The sequence below is a fragment of the Lepidochelys kempii genome, chromosome 3, assembly GCF_965140265.1.
Source record: "Lepidochelys kempii isolate rLepKem1 chromosome 3, rLepKem1.hap2, whole genome shotgun sequence".
NCBI classification, from domain to species: domain Eukaryota; kingdom Metazoa; phylum Chordata; order Testudines; family Cheloniidae; genus Lepidochelys; species Lepidochelys kempii.
In genome coordinates, this window is record NC_133258.1 from 87,841,724 (window position 1) to 87,863,200 (window position 21,477).

Genomic DNA, 21,477 nt, shown 5'->3' on the forward strand with positions numbered 1-21,477 from the left:
TATTTACCATTAAAAAAATGCATCCTTCCACGCCTAAGAACAAAGCACTGTGATCAGCGACAGTTCTGTACCACTTTATGAGCCAGATACTGCTTCTACTGAAGTCAGTGGAAAACTCTCATGGGGAGTTCATAGAATCTTATGGACCCTATAACTTAGATTTACCATCCTTAGTCAAGGGCATTTAGAGACAAAATAGATAGTAAAATAAGGTATTCCTATATATGCTGTTAACATCTTTTATGGCTGCAAGTCTGAGATGGAGCCTCAGCTGGTGTAACTCAGCATGGTTCCACTGCAGTCAATTGAACTACACTTATCTACACCAGCTAAGAATCTGGCCCTCCAATTATTTATGTTCATTGTGACATGGTACCTGTACGCTATGTTCCTCAGCCATTTCATTGCTTCTGATTGATCTGTCAAATGTTGAGAAGTGGAATGAAAGAGGTAAGATGAAAGAAAATGGAAAGGCTGAAAAACAAAGCTTAGATAAAATATTCATTACTGATGGTAATTATAAACAGAAAATAGGAAACAAAAAATCCATATTAGCAGAAGAAATTATGAAGCACTAAAGTCATCCATCTGTAACACCCTCCAAGTATTTTTCTGCATGGATTTTTGTTGCAATAGTTTGGATGGGGTGGGAAAAAAATCCCTTTGACCTTAATTATTGGCCAGATTCTGTCTGCCACCTTTGTCAGTATTACTCAAAGTAAGTAATTGCCTGAGTAGTCTTATTGAAGTCCCATGGGACTACTATGTGAGTAAACACTAATCAACATGAGTCAAGGTTGAAGAATTTGCCCCTCTGTGAACAAAAACTGGTTTTTTGTTTTTAAAGCTGGTAACTTAATTGCTGTCTATAGAGACTGTTGTTCACATTAGGCTATTCTAGCATCTGCTTTCAAGGTTAGGCTGGGAAAAAACTGTGGATGAAGAAACCTTTATCATCGAGCTAGTCCATATTAAAAAGCCCAGCAAAACCAATAAACATACTCATATGATGAAATATTGTTAAGGGAACTGATTGTGGGTCCCCTTCTGCTTCTAGTGAAGTTAATGACAAAACTTCCTCTGACTTCATTGAGAGCATGATTGAATCCAAAATGCCTCAGTATGTGAACTGTAAAAGTTAGCTGCACCAGCAATTTATTTGCCAGATGGTAAATATGCTCTTTCATTCGCTCACAAAGGTGTACCCAAGTTGAACTAGTTTTGATCCTTACAGAACTATCTTTATTTGTTATGATGAATCAAGCCATTCTGATTGGCCATTTTCAGGCCTGGTAGTGGAAATCCTTTCATTTTTGCACACATTTTCAAACACAAAACATAAGCAGATATCAAACTAGCCATTTTGAGAGGCCTCCCATTTTTGTAAATATTACTAGGATTAATTGGTTCAGTTTGAAAAGCCAGGGAAAACATTAATTCCCTAGAATATTAGATTTTTTTTCCCACTGAATAAAATTAAGTATTGAATTCATTGTCATTGTTTGTGATGTTAAAGCTAGCATCACTGAAGCATGGCTGAAAACATAATAGACTCAAAAGCATATCAGAGCAAACTCTACCGCCTAGAAACTGCCCAAGAATGAATGGATTTGAATTACATGTCAATGCCAGAGAGAGACTGTTCGGTCAGATCACTGGTGAAGTTTATTGAACTCCAGTATTGGTTTCCTGAGCAACATTAGCTCTATTGAGTAACAGAAAATTGCAGTTAATGCCTTGTGTTACCACGCTCAATCATTTTAACGTTCTCACACAGAAACTTCCCTTCCCATTATAAAAGAGCAGTATGGAAAAAAAGCATGAATTATACTTCCATGCCAAACTTGTCAGGCTTTGCCCTCTGAGCATTCCACTCAGCTTTCTGAGACCAGAGTAGCCTTCTTAGGTTTCTAAGGCACCCTAATTATGTACATTTGAGAGTGCAGAATTCTTTAACTGAAGCCAGCACACAATCAGATGCTGCTCTTTCACAAATATTCAGAAACATCATCTGCCAAGATCAAGAGTAATTGAACTGATACCTTCTAAGTTTTATCTGCAGCTTTGCTGCATAATTTTTCATTTTCTTTAGAAGGCTTTAACACAAAGAGAGAACATGCCTAGAGTCCCACAGAGGTGTTTTGACATTAGGCTTAATAAAGCATGAAGAACTCATTAATAAATAATGTTCTGCTAGTTAACAAATAAAGCTGAATGCATCAGCTAGGCCCAGGAGTAAATCACATTGTGCAAGCAGACAAGCGACTTGTTAAAATGATTGTCGTGGTCCCTTCTCTGCACTGCATTTGGCACAGCCCAACGCAATGTTGTGCACATAAAAAACACCACATCATGTACCTTAAATGATGATGTTGCCTGTCAATTTTTATTTTCCTGGTGTGAGCCTGAAGTGTTTGTAAACAAGCCTTTGTGACACTGATAAAGAGCTATGTACACAATATTGTTAATCTTTGCTGAGAGAGCATCCTCTGAAGTTTCAAAGGAAAAGACTTCTCCTGTACTCACTAAGTAATGCATCATTCCATTCTTATGCCAAAGCTGCAAGCCTGATACATGTTACAGTGGACACATTTGAACTGTTGCAGTTAAGACTGTCTTGGTAGTTCCATATGTCCTTATTTTCAAACGTTAAAAATCCTGCCATGAAATTTAGTTCTGAACCAAGGCTTAGGGTGAAATCTTGGCTCCACTGAAGTCGATGGCAAAAATGTCATGGACTCCAGTAGGGCTAGGATTTCATCAAAAGTATAATAGACCTTGGGAAGTCACATTGTGCTCTCCTGTCCTTCAGCTCTTCCAGGGTCCAGATGCCCTATATTATATTGTTCTCTGTATAATTCAAATTGGGCCTATAAGATTTGGCAGAAGGGCAGTTTTTCATGGTGGAAAAATTCCTGCTTCTATTCTTAGTTCATGTGTGAGTTATATTAATATTCTAGACCAAATGGAAAGAGCCTTGATCTTTAACTCTACAAGTAACGTGTTAAAACCAATCTATATCCAGGACTGAAAAAATACCTACAGTTTCTGGTTATGGCCACAATCCCACAATGCTTTTTCGTCAGCTCAGGGCTTTGCCATCCCTGAGTAACGCTGACAGAGATCGGGATGTTGTGCTAGGAGTTAGAGCAGGCTTCAGGCAGCCAGCCCATTGTTACAGACGGAGGCCAGATGCCAGAGCTGGAGTCAGAAATCAGAGCCATGGGTCAGAGGTAGGAGCAGAGCTAGAACAAGAAGCCGCAGGAGCTATCACAGCCATAGGCAAATGCTTTGAAAAGCCCAGAGGTGCTGCTGGGCGTTAGCGGGGTGAGTTAGCAGATCAGCTCTTCCCACCAATCAGGCAGTGTAGCCAGTTAGGCAGCCCACTAGCGGCTAGCTGCACTTGCTAGGTTGCCTGGAAACTGGCTCTGCTGCATGCCCTGATTCAATGCCACATATGCTACAGAAAAACAATTCCACAATGTTTTTGAGTTTATAAACAGTTAATGAGGCTATTTTTCAAAGCCCTCTGCATGTAATGCCAGGTCTCTTACTTAACATGAGTCCAAATGGCTGAAGCCATAAAATCTTCTAAAGCTGACCTGAAACATCTTTCATATGCCGTATAGACTCAGATATCTTGGGAAAATACAAGATCCCATAGGGTAGGTGACAGTTGTCCTTTTCTGTTCACATAAACCTCCCACTTCTAGCGCTGCCGGCCTGCAAGATAACAGACTTCAAATTCATGATATTTTTAGGCTAAGCGGTGAATCCTGACCAACTGGGTGAAGTGTGGGAGTGATTTTGATGTAAAAAATCCTCTGATTTTGGGAAAGAAGAATTTTCTCACAGATTTTTTTTTTTTTTTGAATGGCAGCTGGTGGAACCTTTTCAGGGAATTGTAATGTTTGAATAAGCATCTGGGGATATGAATTAGTGGACAGAGGACAAGTGGAATGATCAAAAGGAGCATGATACATTTATCTATCACATGGCTCTTCAATTTATTCATAGTTATAACATCCACGTATGTGGTGAATGTATGTTCATATACGTGTGTGTCTACAAATAATTATATAGAAATTGAAATTGAGAAGTGGTACATATAATGCAGTACCACTTCTCACCATAGTTTAAAAGTTCATCAGGAATTATTTTCAGAGGTGCTGCACACCCATAACTCCAACAGACCTCATTGGGAAGCTGAAAATCAGATCTAGTGTTGACCATGCAAACATATGCAGAAATTCTTCTAGTATCCAATATTTTAAAATATATAAATGCGGTCTTTGTAACTTGCAATAGACAAGGATCCCAAGTTTTCACAATATAGACACTTGGCGTGAAAACTATATTATACGATATTGGATATCACATGAGTTGCTATCAGATTTCTTTGTGCTGTGTTTATTTACATAATGTTAGAAGCAGAAGTCTAGAGACTGCTAAAAGGAAGAGAATTCAACTTCTCAAACCATAAGCTGTTTATAATAATCCTTATTTCATGTGAGGCCAGATCAGGTACCTTTTCAATAGGCTGTAATGGATGTTATAATAGTAATAAGAACATATCACAATATGATGGAGCTACATACAGTAATTCCTTTTACAGTTGAAATAATTGTATGGAAAAGGTATTGTTTCCTCAGTTCCATGTATAGTCATCTGGGGGGAGGGAGGGAGAAATGAGATTTGACACAGAATATGAACTTGAACTACTACAATCAATCAAAAATGGTAAGCAAAAGGTGCTATTTTAATTTTACTCTTTAATTACTAATTTAAGAGAGATTTGCAATTAAATGGCTTTAAGAAATAGTGGGTGTCAAGGATCCTGCTCCACTCTGAACTCTAGGTTACAGATGTGGGGACCTATATGAAAGACCCCCTAAGCTTATTCTTACCAGCTTAGGTTAAAAACTTCCCCAAGGGACAAACTTTGACTTGTCCTTGAATCGTATGCTGCCACCACCAAGCGTCTTACACAAAGACCAGGGAACAAGCCCACTTGGAGACGTCTTCCCCCAAAATATCCCCCCAAGCCCTACAACACCTTTCCTGGGGAAGGCTTGATAAGAATTCTCACCAATTTATACAGACCCAAACCCTTGGATCTTAAGAACAATGAAAAATCAATCAGGTTCTTAAAAGAAGAATTTTAATAAAAGAAAGGGTAAAAGAATCACCTCTGTAAAATCACCTCTGTAAATACCTTACGGGGTAATCAGATTCAAAACATAGAGAATCCCTCTAGGCAAAACCTTAAGTTACAAAAAGACACAAAAACAGGAATATAGATTCCCTCCAGCACAGCTTATTTTATCAGGCATTAAACAAAAGGAAATCTAACGCACTTCTAGCTAGATTACTTACTAACTTAACAGAAGTTCTGAGGCTGCCTTCCTGATCTGTTCCCGGCAAAAGCATCACACAGACAGACCAACCCTTTGTTTCCACCCCCCTCCAGCTTTGAAAGTATCTTTTCTCCTCATTGGTCATTTTGGTCAGGTGCCAGCGAGGTTATCTTAGCTTCTTAACCCTTTACAGGTGAAAAGGTTTTGCCTCTGGCCAGGAGGGATTTTATAGCACTGTATACAGAAAGGTGGTTACCCTTCCCTTTATATTTATGACAGTGGGGTATAATTTTGAAACATCTGAAGTGTAAACATTTGTGTTGGAAGTACTGTATCATAGCTATAAGAGTTAGAGATTACTTTATCAAGCTGCTGGCCTATTTAAACATTATTTTTCCTGGCTGACTTATATCAGTTAACTAGGGAAAATGCCACTCCCACATTAGAACTTGGGGGGAGCACACTGAGCATTCGGTGTCCCAAAATGCTATTTAAATATGGCAGCTGAGATGGTCTAAGTTTGTAACTTCACCTCTGGGAAAAAGGGGCAGATTTAGATTTAAAACATAAAAAAACAAAAACAAAACAAAACAAAAACAAAAAAACCCAGCATTTTAGAGCCATGTCCAAGAGTTAAGAATCATCCCAGAGTAGAGAATGGCTTCCAAAACTTTCCAGCAAACCAAAGCAAGCCATTGCCAAGTAAACCAACCAAAAATTTAGGGGTGGATGCTCACCTTCCACCCCCTGCAGAGCTCTGACAGCAATAGATTGATTGGCTGCACTTCAGATTGGGGAGCCAACATTCTAAGATGTTCACTTGCCCCTGGTTTCATGGAACTATGCTGTGCTTGGGACTCCTTGTGGCCTCACGAAGAGGTGCTCTGGGACTAGAGACAACCAAGGCTGAGGCAAGCAGATACAGAACTACGTGGATTAGCCAGCAATTCCATCCCATGGAGGCGAGGTGGGGAGAAATACTCAAAACACTGAAGTCCTTGTACATGGTGACAGTGCCTTTCAGTTACAAGCTATGTACCAGGATTAGGATAGGATTTAAGTACAAAAGGCAAAATTGTGGAAATTCTATATTGTTTTCATGCATTACATAACAAGCCCTCTTCAGGAAAACTTTCCCCCTTAAATACGCATCCTAGGAATAGATATGCAAGACTGGGAAAGCAAATGTTTTATTTCTGCCTCCAACAACAATAATACCACAGCACATATACCAACTGTTTAAAATAGTTTATAACAAATCTCAAAACATTCCTCCCAATAGCTACATCTTCCTAACTCCACCTCACAAACTGATGCTGTTCGGAACTAGGCCCTGCTTTTAATGGTTTTCTAATAAATACCAAAATCTACAGTGTTCAATCATTTGTAAGACAAGCAGGTCAGGTAATGATAGATATTCAAATTTTTGCTGAGACGTTCCTAAAATGTAAATGGCAGATAGTACAGACACAGAAATGTAGATGTCCTACTGAGCTCACAGTCTGGTCTGTGAAACCATCTAGAAGCGCTCCAAGAGACTGTATGTTCTCTATATGAAGAGTCCATTTAGAAGATCATTTAGTTCCAGGCCTGGTCTACACTACAAAGTTAGGTCAATATAAGCCATCATACATCTACCTAGCTGTGCATGTGTCTACCCTTAAATCAGTCTTCCACCAATGAAAGGACCCTGTTTACAGCGATGCAGTAACACCACCTCCCTGAGTGGCATTGAGCCACGGTCAATATACTGAGGTTGACACAGCATAAGTGTTGACACTGCATTACTTATGTTGACCCTAAAAGTCCTCCAGTAGCTGTCACACAATGCTTGACACTGACCATTCTGACCAGTCCAGAGGTCCACTGACCAGTCCAGAGGTCACAGAGATCTGAAGGTCCCACCCTGTTAAAGCCCCACAAATTTCTGATATGCCTTTTCCTGATTGTCCATCTTGGTGAGCACATCTAACAGCTCTCCATTGTTGTGTGCAAGTGCCCAGCTGACCATGCTGACAGGCTCCAGACATGCTCGAGCTTGGAACAGACCAGAAATATTGGATTTCCCTGAGCCTGTGGGAAGAAGAGGCTGTGCAAGCTGACCAGCCATAGAAATACAGATTGCATCGGGGAATGCAGAAGAGGGATTATGAAAGAGACTAGCAGCAGTGCTGCGTGAAAATGTAAAAACTACGTCAGGCATACCAGAATGCCAGGAGACCAACAGTCGATCCAGTGCCAAGCCACAGACCTGCTGCTTTTACAAAGAGCTGCACGCCATACTTGGTGGAGACCCCCACCCCCATGCCACCATGGATACCTCTGAATAGCCTGAGCCACAGGGTGTGAACAGTGAAGATGAGGGGGAGGAGGATGGGAGACATGTGGCAGGGAGAGGAGTCCAGCTATGCTATGAGACAGGACCAATTTGAGACTCCATCATAGGCCAGACAGTCGAGACTAGGTGAGCCCAACAGAGAGGAAGGAACCTTGGGTAAGTTTGTAATCGTATTTCCCATTACAACGGTGTGCTGATGGTACCCCAAATAGGACACAGTTATTAGCTTTTCATTAGTTTACTTGTACTAGAAGAGGTAGAGATACATCTAGGAGATTAGTGTTATCTGCTTTTCATTCCCCTGTAGAATTCGGCATGTGGGCCATATGGAGCAGTTTGTTATGTACACAGGGCTGTCCCTTGAATTCTCCTGAAAGATCTCAATGAAACTTCCATGGAGGTCCTCTGCAATTGTCTACGGAAGGTTTCTAAGGCTGCCATTCCTATTTCTTCCTCCATGGTAGGACACTTTCCCATGTCGGTCGATGATAACTTTGGCAGACACCATTGCAGTACACAGCCTTCTGGCATATGGGTCTGGGTGACTTTGGGCTGCCAGCAGCAGCTTTGCTTTCTCTGCCTTTGCTATCCTCAGGAGTGAGGTATCATGTGGAAACCAGTGCCAGTATCCAAAGCCATTGTCCTACATCCATAGTTTCATGCAACTAAGCAATTCCCTCATTTCCCTCACCCCAGGTGGGCAAGATTCACTATGGCTGGTGCTGTGCACAAGCACTCCCAAGCAGAAATGTCAATAAGCATGTCTTAATTAAAAATTTAAGGGAGCAAGGGAAGGGAGTTCTGAATCATAAGTTCTGCTTTCCATTGTGAATATACGGACAATGGTATCTCTGTGTTTTATTGGCAGCTGGTGCCACTGCAGCCTTGAGGAGTTCCCTCCACATCTGTGGACTGCCTGAGCCAAATAAGGAGGAGAAAGAAAAGGACTCGAGACATAGGTGCTGGAACTATGGATGCAGGGGGTGCTACCACACCCCCGGCTTGAAATGGTTTCCATTATATACAGGATTTAGTTTGGTTCAATAGCTCCCAGCACCCCCACTATACAAATTGTTCTGGCACTCCTGCCTCGGGATGACACGCTCAATGAAATCTGCAAGCCAGTGCTGCAGACGCTGCAGTGAATATTGCAGTTTACCTGGAGAAGGAAAGAGAAGAGAGGAGAAACTCCCAGGCGTCCCAGGAGGAAAAGGGAAGTGAGATGCACCCAGGACACAATGGGGCTTCTTCAGCAGCAAACACAGACGCTGCAGATTCTTGTGGACCTACAGATTCAACAATCACAGGCTTGCCTCCATTTGCAGTCCATGAAGAACTCCATTATAGTACCTTCCTACACCCCACCTCAACATACCACAGGGCAACAGGGGCTGGCATCCCTACCTCTACCACTCCACTTTATAGGACATTAAGGACAACCACAGTTTCACACACAGTGATCTGTGAGAGCCATGGTTGCTGTATGTGTAGGTAAATGGACATGAATGGTCTTTCACCTTGTTAAGTTCTGTTCCATAAATATATTTTAGTGTTTAATGTAGTTGCTTTTAAATTGTACAGGTAATTTTCCCCCACTGGTTTTGTTACTGAATAAAATTATTTTTATTTGGAAAATAATTCTTCTTTATTAGTTCACAACATACGCTGCGAAGTGCCTAGCATTAAGAAAGCACCCACTTGTTACTATACAGTATGACAACTCATAGGACTAGTGACAAACACTGTAATAATCATAAAAGTAGAGCAAGAACCACAAAATTAATATGTATATTGATAGTGTTATATTCATAGACATACACCAAGTACCGTGCAATTCCTAACAGCCTCTAAACCATAAGGTCAGGTACAGCACAGTACATCATAATGCACTACTGTGGTTCACTGTTAAAGTGCTCTTTCAAGGTGTTCCTAAGTCATATAGCTCCATGTTAAGCTCTTCTAATAGCCCCTGTGTCTGGCTATTCAAACTCAACAGGCAGCTTCTTGCCCTCTATCCCGGTGGTATCTTCCCCCCCAGCTTTGCTTCACAGATATTATGCAGGATGCAGCAGGCAGCTATAAGCATTAGGATTTTTTTTCACTGAGATCCAATCTTAAAATCATAGAATCATAGGACTAGAATGGACCTTGAGAGGTCATCTAGTTCAGTCCCTTGCACTCATGGCAGGACTAAGTATTATCTAGATCATCCCTGACAGATATTTGTCTAAACTGCTCTTAAAGATCTCCAGTGATGCCACAACCCCCTAGGCAATTTATTTCAGTGCTTAACCACCCTGACAGTTAGGAAGTTTTTCATACTGTCCAACCTAAACCTCTCTTGCTGCAGTTTAAGCTCATTGTTTCTTGTCTATCCTCAGAGGTTAATGAGAATATTTTTTCTCCCTTTTCCTTGTAACAACCATTTATGTATTTTAAAACTTTTATCATGTCCCCGCTCAGTCTTCTCTTCTCCAAACTAAACAAACCCAGTTTTTTCAATCTTCCCTTATAGGTCATGTTTTCTAGACCTTTCATCATTTTTGTTGCACCCCTCTGGACATTCTCCAATTTGTTCACATCTTTCCTGAAATGTGGTGCCCAGAACTGGACACAATACTCCAGTTGAGACCGTATGAGTGTGGAGTAGAGCGGAAGAACTGCTTCTCATGTCTTGCTTACAACACTCCTGCTAATACCTCCCAGAATGCTTTTTTTTTCGGAACAGTGTTACACTGTCCACTCATATTTAGCTTGTGATCCATTATGACTCCCAGATCCCTTTTTGGAGTACTCCTTCCTAGGCAGTCATTTCCCATTTTGTAGGTGAGCAACTGATTGTTCTTTCCTAAGAGGAGTACTTTGCATTTATCCCTATTGAATTTAATCCTATTCAGACCATTTCTCCAGATAAACTTGAATTTTAATCCTATCTTCCAAAGCACTTCCAACCTCTCCCATCTTCGTATCATCTACAGACTTTATAAGTGTACTCTCTATGCCATTATCTAAATCACTGATGAAGATATTGAACAGAACCAAACCCAGAACTGATCCTTGCAGGACACCATTTGATATGCCCTTCCAGCTTGACTGTGAACCACTGATAACTATTCTCTGGGAATGGGTTTCCAACCAGTTATGCACCCACCTTATAATAGCCCCATCTAGGTTGTATTTCCCTAGTTTGTTTATGAGAAGACAGTATCAAAAGCCATACTAAAGTCAAGTTCTACCATATCAACCACTTCCCCCCATCCAAGAAAGCTATTAGGTTGTTTTGACATGATTTGTTCTTGACAAATCTGTGCTGTTACTTGTGACATTATCTTCTAGGTGTTTACAAACTGATTGCTTAATTATTTGCTCCATTATCTTTCTGGGTACTGAAGTTAAGCTGACCAGTCTGCAATTCCCAGGTTGTCCTTATTTATTTTTTTATAGATTGTCACTGTATTTGCCCTTTTCCAGTCTTTTGGAATCTCTCCCATCTTCCATGACTTTTCAAAGATAATTACTAATGGCTCAGGTCAGCTCCTTGAGTGTTCTAGGATGTATTTAATCAGGCCCTGGCGACTTGAAGATATCTAACTTTTCTAGATATTTTTTAATGTGTTCCATCCCAATTTTAGCCTCAGATCCTGCCTTATTTTCATTGGCATTCACTGTTTATGATACTAAACTGGGAGGAGTGGTAGATACGCTGGAGGGGAGGGATAGGATACAGAAGGACCTAGACCAATTGGAAGATTGGGCCAAAAGGAATCTGATGAGGTTCAATAAGGATAAGTGCAGGGTCCTGCACTTAGGACGGAAGAACCCAATGCACAGCTACAGACTAGGGACCGAATGGCTAGGCAGCAGTTCTGCAGAAAAGGACCTAGGGGTGACAGTGGACGAGAAGCTGGATATGAGTCAGCAGTGTGCCCTTGTTGCCAAGAAGGCCAATGGCATTTTGGGATGTATAAGTAGGGGCATAGCGAGCAGATCGAGGGACGTGATCGTTCCCCTCTATTCGACATTGGTGAGGCCTCATCTGGAGTACTGTGTCCAGTTTTGGGCCCCACACTTCAAGAAGGATGTGGATAAATTGGAGAGAGTCCAGCGAAGGGCAACAAAAATGATTAGGGGACTGGAACACATGAGTTATGAGGAGAGGCTGAGGGAGCTGGGATTGTTTAGCCTGCAGAAGAGAAGAATGAGGGGGGATTTGATAGCTGCTTTCAACTACCTGAAAGGGGGTTCCAAAGAGGATGGCTCTAGACTGTTCTCAATGGTAGCAGATGACAGAACGAGGAGTAATGGTCTCAAGTTGCAGTGGGGGAGGTTTAGATTGGATATTAGGAAAAACTTTTTCACTAAGAGGGTGGTGAAACACTGGAATGCGTTACCTAGGGAGGTGGTAGAATCTCCTTCCTTAGAGGTTTTTAAGGTCAGGCTTGACAAAGCCCTGGCTGGGATGATTTAACTGGGAATTGGTCCTGCTTTGAGCAGGGGGTTGGACTAGATGACCTTCTGGGGTCCCTTCCAACCCTGATATTCTATGATTCTATGATTCTATGTTAGCTTTCTGAATAGCCCTGTGTTCTTAAAGATGCAAACCTCATGTCCCTTTCCTGACCAGGCAACATGGACGTTGGTGAAGCATCCCTAGTGATTCACCATCGCTTGCATAACCACAGAATAGTAACCCTTTCTGTGGATATACTGTGTAGCAAGGTGGTCTGGTGCCAAAAGAGGGCCATCCATTGCTCCATCACAGTTCAGGAACCCCATTTCTGCATATCCATCCACTACATCCTGCATGTTGCTGAGAGTCACAGTCCTGTATAGTAGGAGACTATTGATGGCCCTGCACACTTGCATAACAATGGCCCCACAGTGGCTTTTCTTATTCAAAAAGCCTTCCCACTGACCAGTAGCAATCCAGCATTACAAGTTTCCACAGTGCAATCACCACTTGCTTTTCCACTGTCAGTGCAGCTTTCATTTTGGTGTCCCAGAGCGTGAGGGCCAGGGTGAGTGCAGCAGACAGATCCAGGAACATGGCCTTGTGCATCCAGAAGTTCGGCAGTCACATGCTAGTCATCCCAAGCCTGCATTATGATGCAATCCTACAAGTCAGTGCTTGTTTCTTGGGCCCAGAATTAGTGCTCCACCATCTACAGCTGTTCCACGAGTGCCACTTGTTCTCACTATGTCCCACAGCAATCCATCTACAAAGAAATCATTATGTTCTGCACTGATTTGGTTCTTCTTATGGCTCTGCAAATACCAGAGGATCATGCATCCTGTGTTTGCAATGCTTATGTGCAGAGCTGTGCAGGCTCCATGCTTCCCTCAGAGGTGGCAGACAGTGAGGAGCACCACATGGGTTCATGGGCTATTTTTAAAATGTGCAAAAATTATGGGATATGAATGATATTATGGGTTTAAGACAGTTGCATGCTGGGAAGTTGACACCTTGCTCCCAGTCAGTCCTGCAGGACTCATTTCTGCCCACCCTGCATTACCAAAACTTTCCAAAAGACCGTGCGCTGGACAGTGACAGTTTGCATACTGGGATACCAATCCATGGAGCACTGCACTGTGCATCAACATCAGCACTTCTGGTGAGTACACGCAGCACCAATGCAAGTAGCCAAGTATGCATGTGCACAAGTGATATACTAACTAAACAGCAGCTTTATGCTGACATAACCTGCATCGACTGAAGCTTGCAGTGTAGACATGGCCTTATTCCGCACAGGCCTCTTGGACACTGTCAGTGAGATAGCTGTCTCTTCAAAATGTCCTTCACTCATTCACTGCAAGGGGTCTGGAGGTATTACTGCATTCAGTGGAGCCACACTGCAAGGGACTGTGCACAGGATGAGAGCCAGAACAGCTGTGTAGATATGGGTCCTCCATGAAGATGGCTTCTTACTAGAGTTTGGAGGCAGGATATACAGTCTGTTCCTCAAAAAGGGGCAAACCCTGGCTCCCCCAAAAGTATGCTATGGCAAGATCTATGGACTCACAGTCCTTATGCATACTCAATTCCAACTCTCCTATCCATCAATCAGTTTTCTACAGCATTCATCACTATAGCTAAGACTTCCCAGGTAAATTACATCTGTAAGGTGAGGTCTCTAAAGGACTTCATTGAGTCACCTGCTCTTCTCCTCCCAGGTAAAGAGGTGCATACTTGGGATACATGCATATCAATATAGGTACAAATCAACATCATGCTAGTTATGTCAAAATACCTTATCAAAGGGAGCTCTGGTACTGTACTCAGAAGGTGGTCAGAATCTGCATTAGTGTGATTTCCCTGAAGCTTATTTTATAATCAACACCCCATAGAGAATGTTCTTACTTCTCTAGTTGTCACATACTTCATCCTGACTCTGTAAGATATGTTGTCTCAAGAGAACAGCTGCCTATGCATGTGACAAATAAGGATATAGATAGGTTGAGATCCATTCAGGCTCAATGAATAAATGGCAACTGCACATTGGTCCTATTCTCCAAAGCCAATGGTCAGGACCTATGCCTTTAATCAACAATGGAGATGGACTGGGAGCCTCCAGAGTGATAGGAGTATAGGAGTGACAGTCTCATTATAACCAGTCTTATGGAGGTGGTGGGGTGTGATGTGTAAAAGCTGGAGTCTCTACCTTGCATCCCCCTTCAGCTCTAGTTATGGTGAATTGCAATAATCCCATGTGGAGAACGCATAGTTCACTGAGGCTAGATCCTCATCTGGGAGAAAATGATAAACCTGCCTAGTGAGCTGTAGTGGAAGAAGGCTTTATTCACCACTGTTGCTACCTCATTGTCGAGGCTTATCAAAAAGCTGAAAAGACTGCAAGGCTTCACGTTACTTTGCTGAACAAGGCTCAGATGCCTTTAGTGGAAGGGGATTCAGCTATAGCTGTCTGGAGCGGAGCTCTGGTAAATATTTCCAAACCCCTAGGGAGGACCATGAGCTGGTTTCAAGGGGTCTTCAGGGCCCCATGGAGTTGAAACTCCAAGCCCTGGCACCCCACTCCTCATGGGGTGAAAGGCCTGAGACCCCCCCCACTGCAGCTGAAGCCTTGAATTGGTATGTGTGTATTGCGGGGGGTGGGGGAGAGAGGAGGAGGAGGACTCCAGGAAATAATCTATGAGAATTTAAACCCTGGGGAGAAGAGTTCTATTGCTCATTCTGAGGCCACAATTCAGCAAGGTTCTTAAGCATGTACCCAATTTTATGTATGTGCATAGTCTAATTGAGGATATGTGCTTAAAACTAGGCAGATACCTAAGCCTTGCTGAATCAGGAAACAAGCATTTCTCTAACTGATATGATCAGGGTCTTTCCCAGATTCACTCTGAGCTAGAGGTTCTCTCAGGAGCTGTTCTCAATATATTGTGAGGGCTCTGATTTAATCTGTGGAAAATTACACATACACTTGGGTGTAATCTACAGAAGCATTCACCACCTCTCCAAGCAGTCTCCTGTAAGGATTGAAAAAAAAAAGGAGGGGGCGGGGAGGAAGGCAAAATGATAGATCACTCATGGGATGCTGCAGGTGGAAGCTAATGGGGAGGAAAAGCAATTTACCCATCATTGTTCTCTGGGTTCTGTTGGAATCAGTTTTTGTGTGGAAGGACTGCAAGATCAAGCCAGATGCATTCAGTGTTGGGAGAAAAACAAAAACAAAAAATATTCTCCTCAGTGACTGAAAGAACAAAAAATACTTGTGAACTAGTATATCCAGGAACAACTTGAATTAATGGTTCTAGTAAGTGGAAATTTAATGCACAATAAAACAGTCTGTGCTACCACAATCCCACATCTCACTACAGATAATAGAAAAATAAAAATTGTTTCTTTCTCAGTGAATTTTGGTCAACTGACATTTTTAAACATTTCATTTTATTTACACGCAAAGGACAATATCGAGAGTATAACTTCTCTATTTAATAATTTTCTTGTGATGTGTTAGGTTAATGTATTAAATTTGCATTTTTCTAGACAGATTATTTCTCTCTGCTTTTTTCTATGTTCTGCTTCTTGAAATAGAAGTGGTATACAATGACTCCTTCGACAGGTTGTCTGAAAACCAAGTTTCCCTCTCTCCATCAGTTTTCATGCTCTACAAGCTTTGCCATAATAAACCACTTTGCATGTATTGAAAACGAGTATTACATTAGATGAGGTAATTTAAGTGTATCCCATTTTACTTGGTGAAACTAAGCAGCTTTGCATTATAACTAAGTTGAGCTAATGAGAATACGCTTGAAGTGCATGTTACCTGGAAGTGAAGTTAGCTAGTTATATTGTTCTGCAACTTATGAGTCTGCAAAACGATGGCAGGAATCCTGCTGTGAGGGAGATAGGAAAATTATTATAATCTGCATTCCTAAATTGAATGAGCATTTTGTTCAGCAATAACCTCTTGACTGCAAATAGTCTGCAATTGTGTCCTGCTGTTTAAAATGCTAGTGTTTTTTTTTTAAATCTAGTAAAAAAAATCCATATTTCTTTAATTCAAAGAACTTTAAAATCCATATATGGTTAAACTACCAAGACAGTGAAAGCTGCTTATCATCCCTTTTTAAGTGAAAACTATTTGGTGTCCACATTTTATTGACAGTTAGGGACAAATGACTAGAATTTGTTTGAGGCATAAAGTGGGTGAGGTAAAGATCTTTTATTGGACCAACTTCTGTTGGTGAGAGAGACAAGTTTTAGAGCTTACACAGGAGTCTTCTTCAGAGACCTTGCTGTTCACCAGTTCATGGTCTTTTTCTTTATTTATATGATCTTTTTCATACACTATTGTCTGAAGAAAAGCTCTATGTAAGCTCAGAAGCTTGTCTCTCTCACTAACAGAAGTTGGTCCAATAAAAGATATTACCTCACCTCTGTAATATTCTGGGATCTACACAGCTACAACAACACTACATAGAATTTGTTTGGGATTCCCCCCTATGGTCTTCACTATTTAATAGGTGGTACGTGTGAAGCTTATCATAAACTTCCTTGTTAAATTATTGCCTTGACATTGAAATAAGCTGAATGTTTGCCAGAGTGTTTTAGTCTGTATAAAGAAAAATGTAATCTGAATAGATACCCTGAAGTGGTTAGCAGTTATGATATAGCACACATCAGTAAACCCAAATATATATGGCAATAGTGTATTGAAAAGATCATATAAATAAAGAAAAGGACCATGAACTGGTGAACAGAAATAAAATGAACTTACCAAGAAAAGAGTGGAAAATACAGTTTTATCCATTCAAATTCTTTAGCTAAGAGAATAATAGGAGAGGGTATAAGTAAAAAAGCCTGAGTATTACTAAGCTTTGGAGAGAATTGAAATTGCCTAACAATTGTTTTCTGTTACTTTCTTCAAGTAATAAGTGTGGTGGGGCAAACTGCAGTGCTTCCCACATTGGTGTGCAAGGAAAGGGGAGGCAAGCACAGAGATCATCTTCCTTCCCATCCTTTGTTCACACAGGTACGGACCAAAGCAAATGCTTTGTAGGGTGAATAGGAAAGGGAACAGTTGATGTGGACAGTAGTACCCGAGTCCCTAAAAAAAAGAAAAGAGATGTGTCCAGCCTTGGAGTGGCACCTCTCACAAGCCTGCTGTTCACTGACATCATAGAAGGTGGTGCGCTACACCTTTTCACAGGAGAGACAGTGCTTGGGTGCTAGGGATCATGCAGGCCCCAACACTCTAGGAATTTTGCCTGTGTCTGCACCCTGCACCCTGTAGAATGCCTCAGACTAATGCCATTTGGCTCTTTCTCCTCTCCTCTTCTGTGCAGGTATTGAACTAAGAGAGACAGTTTCAACATGCAAATACCTAATCAGATTTATTTGATGGTTCCTGATATTGGGTCAAATCTTAAAGTCCTTACCCATTCCTTACTTAGGGAAGATTCCAATTCACTTTAGTGAGATTTTTGCCTGAGAGAGGACAGCAGGATTAAGCAAAAAATGAATAGTTTGAGAGATATGAAAGACTAGAGGTTAGAAATGCCAGGGCACCACATACTGCAGAATAGAGCTGGGCAACTACTACACAAAAAAGTATTCACAAACCTCTTGTTTGAATAGAAACTGCAATTTCACTTTGATGTTCTCCACAATCCTTTATTAGTTTTCGACAAACATTCATATGAGCATGATAGAATCTATGAAAAAAAATCGAAGGCTTAACTGGCTGCTGCTCTTTCCCTCTGTCTCCAGAATGGACCCCCAACAGACTCCAGAGTTTAGATTCTGGCCTCACAACCGGATATAAAGTTTGGGACAACTAGGGACAAGTCTCTATGACAGGGAACTCAGATTCCCTCATCTTTAGTCCCCTTTAGTATGAGAGAATTCTCATGGGAGACTACAATCATTTACAGGAATTCACATTGTTTTGCAAAACAATCTGCCAGTCAACAAGCTATGATAGTCATCATGAATATTTGTATCAAATAATCAGCTTTAAAGTTATATATAATTAGAGCTTGCTGAACATTAAATTTCAAACTACCCCCCCCATTTTAACTATTTTAAAATGGTGGGTTTTATGAGCAGTTATAGAACTAGGCAACATCAAATTTCAAAAATTTGATAAAGTCTTAATTAAAAAGGGTAGGGAGGGAAGAGGAGGACTTTTGCAAAATGTTGCAATCCTCCCACTTCTCTTCCCCAAACTGATACTAATATTTATATACACACTTCATCTTGCTGCCATTGAACACAATAACAAAACTCTGACATCATTAGAACAGGACTGGAAGTATACTTTGAACTTTGTTGCATTTTTATATTTCTCCTATGCATTCATTTTTATATTTGGAATAGGCAATTAGTGCCAATGGGATGCACTCTCTTTTGACAAAGGATTGCTTGTTTTCTGTCTCTTCTTTTCTGTGCATCTTTATATACAGAGCATGGATATGCAGTATGCATGCAGTAGTCATAGACAAAGTTACAGAGAGAGAGATTGATTACAAGGCTGTAATTCAGTTGAGGTAGCCTGGTGATATCATCTGCAATGAAAGGAAAGCTCAATCCATATAGTTTACAATATCATCACAATGCTAATTTTGAGCTGTATCTTTATTAATCAATATGCCTCCCCCTAACCATTGTAACAGACTACGGAGAAGAAGAAGAACAGATATTATTCACAAAATATTTATTTAGAAAAATAGCCAGTGTAAATAGGTTGAGGTCCATCGAATATTTTTATCTGAAGCTGGAGAAAATAATTTTGCCGAAAATTCCTACAGAACTTTTTGCAAAAGAAGGAAAAAAAGCGATGGCAATCACAGACACAGTCAAGGTCAGAATCATCTACTCCTTCTCTCTGTTACACTCAGCAGTGTTTCCAATTCAGTGGAAAACTGCTGTGGAATTTAATTGTCCTTTATTTATGATATTATGACTTGTGCTGGGCGCACCATGAAATATTTAAGTAGCTCATTACTGTTTGGCCCTGCAAGGATGCATATGTACCTATTGCTACTGCAGGATCCCACAAATAGTCATTTCCATGCACACATGAAGAGCTAACTGGTTAGTGTTCACAAATGTAGATTCTTGCACATATATTTCATACTGTTACTTATAAATTAGATGGCAGCTGAACCAATTGAATAGGTAGGACTGTCTCTGTGATGATTTCCTCAAACCCTGCCAATACACCTTCATCCTGACCTGCCTCAATTGTTCTTCAAGGGAAGAACCGGAAGCTCCATTGCTTGGAATACCTAAAATTGGACTGGACAGGGCATTTGTATGGAGGAGTCCTGCACAGGCAGGGAGATGGAATACTTGACCAAATAGGACTTTTCAATTTCTATGATTCTATGCAGCTGGGTTTGAAAAAAAAAAAACTAAATCAAATTGTTCTAAGCAACTAAGGGCCCTATTCAGAAAGGCACTTAAGCACGTACTTAATTCCATCTGTAATCAGGATTGCATTTGAACATGAGTTAAAGTTGCTGTCCAGAATAGGGATGATTTCCTGAATTGGGTGTTGATCATCTAGAATTCACGTATTGTACAAATATTTAATTAAATTCTGATTATCATCAAAGAGTTTCCAGAGAAATGAATAAATAAAATTCATAATGAATTCAGTTCTTCTACCACATTTAACTGTTTTCTCTGTACTTTGGCTAGCTAATTATACAGATAACATACTTCCATTTGGGAGAAGTGTGGCCAATTTTTCATTGAAGTGTGATATCTCACATTATCTAGATGGACCAAATTCCTTGCAAGGTGAGCATGTGGAATCCCATTTAATCTAATGAAGGAGTACCTGTTTAACCTAGTGGTAAATTTGGTTCAGTGTGTTTTGTGGCAACATAAATCTGGCTAGATCTTTCAATGTTCTCAAATATTTACATGCTGTATATTAATCACCACTGTATATAACTAATATACTCTATATTAGTAATGGTTAAATTAAATTCAGAAACTTCAGGCTTTTAGAGAGTTCACCAACCTTCGTGTCCTTATGCACATCCAGAGAATCCAATACATCTACCTTAGATCAAAAACATTCAAAAGGATTTAATTCATCTATCTTCAATACCCAGAAGTCTTCAGTGGTTACTAATGAGACTAACGAAGTGAATAAGCGATTCCAGATATGCAGATGGGAAAATCAGACATCTCTGCTGCAACAGTATGCAACTTGTTGACTCTGTAAAACAGAGAAAAGCCATTTGCAAAATTCTGAAAAGAAAGACTACTGTTCAAATCTGAGAACAAATACTTTACAACAGAGCCCACTCCATCACAGGGTTAATACTTAGAGCAACCTCATGCACGCTTTTAAAAAATCTCAGATGTTCTATTTAAACTACAGAAGGCTAAGATCCACAAAAGCGATTTAAGCACCTAGCTACTACTTCAGGTGCCTAAGTCCAAACTTTAGCTCCTCAAAAAGTCTGCTCAGCTGCCAGCGAACCCTGTATGTGCCTACATTCCCTGGGCACCTAAGTTTCCAACTAATAAAGTGCCTTAAAAAGCTAAGCATGGGCAGCAAAAAGCCAATTAAGTCAAGCTGCTTAGTTCCCAGCTCTTGCCTAAGCTCTGGCGCCCTTCACAAACTAGGCACCCTCAGATTCTCACCTGTGGAGCCCAGTCTGTCAGGCATTTTCAGAGGCCACCTAAAAGCATGTCTACTGGATCAGGCCCTGCACTGAGATGGTGGTGCCCTCTTTTACACAATAAGCCACTATTTAAAATACTCACCTGGGATACGAGGTGCTCAGGTTCAGATCCCTCCTCTGCCTGATGGGGAAATAGAACTTGAACCCAAGTCTCCCACATGTGAGGGGCATGCCCTAGCCACTGGGGTATAAGGTATTAGGGGGCTTGCTGTTCTCAGTGTCTTCTGTTGGGGCTGTTGCACTTTGTATGAAATACTTAAATAGTGACTGAGCCAGAGAGAGTGAGAATTACTCTACTGCCTGGTGGTTAGAGCACTCACCCTGGGGGTAGGAAAGAGATGAACTGGGTTTCAGTCCTTGCTCCATGTAATATTTCAGTACTTTACACAAAGCAGAACAACTCTAACTGAAGAGATTGAGAGAGTTCCCCGCCCCTCTCCAATACCACATAGCCCAGCAGCTAGGACACTCTCCTTGGATATGGGAGGCTTGTGTACAAGTCCCTGCTCCAAACCAGGCAGAGCTGGGGATCTAAAGCCAGGTCTCACACATCCCAGTTGAGTGTTCTAACCACTGGGCTATAGGGTACAGTGGGGGAGGAGGGGAAGCTCCACTTTT

At 41.1% G+C, this 21,477-nt stretch overlaps 1 protein-coding gene across 3 annotated transcripts in view; it reads right to left on the minus strand.

Annotated features, from left to right (window-relative positions):
• Window positions 1-21,477, minus strand: part of HS3ST5 (heparan sulfate-glucosamine 3-sulfotransferase 5) — a 268,638-nt gene that overhangs the window by 127,338 nt on the left and 119,823 nt on the right. The window contains exons 3-4 of one of the 3 annotated variants that reach the window (XM_073337104.1): window positions 20,187-20,387; window positions 17,777-18,720 (exon numbers count right to left, since the gene is read on the minus strand). The exons of 1 other annotated variant lie outside the window; for it this stretch is intronic. The gene's annotated coding sequence lies outside the window, so the exon portion shown is untranslated. The remainder of the gene's footprint in view (window positions 1-17,776; window positions 18,721-20,186; window positions 20,388-21,477) is intronic. One more of the 3 variants, XM_073337105.1, reaches the window with a different exon arrangement.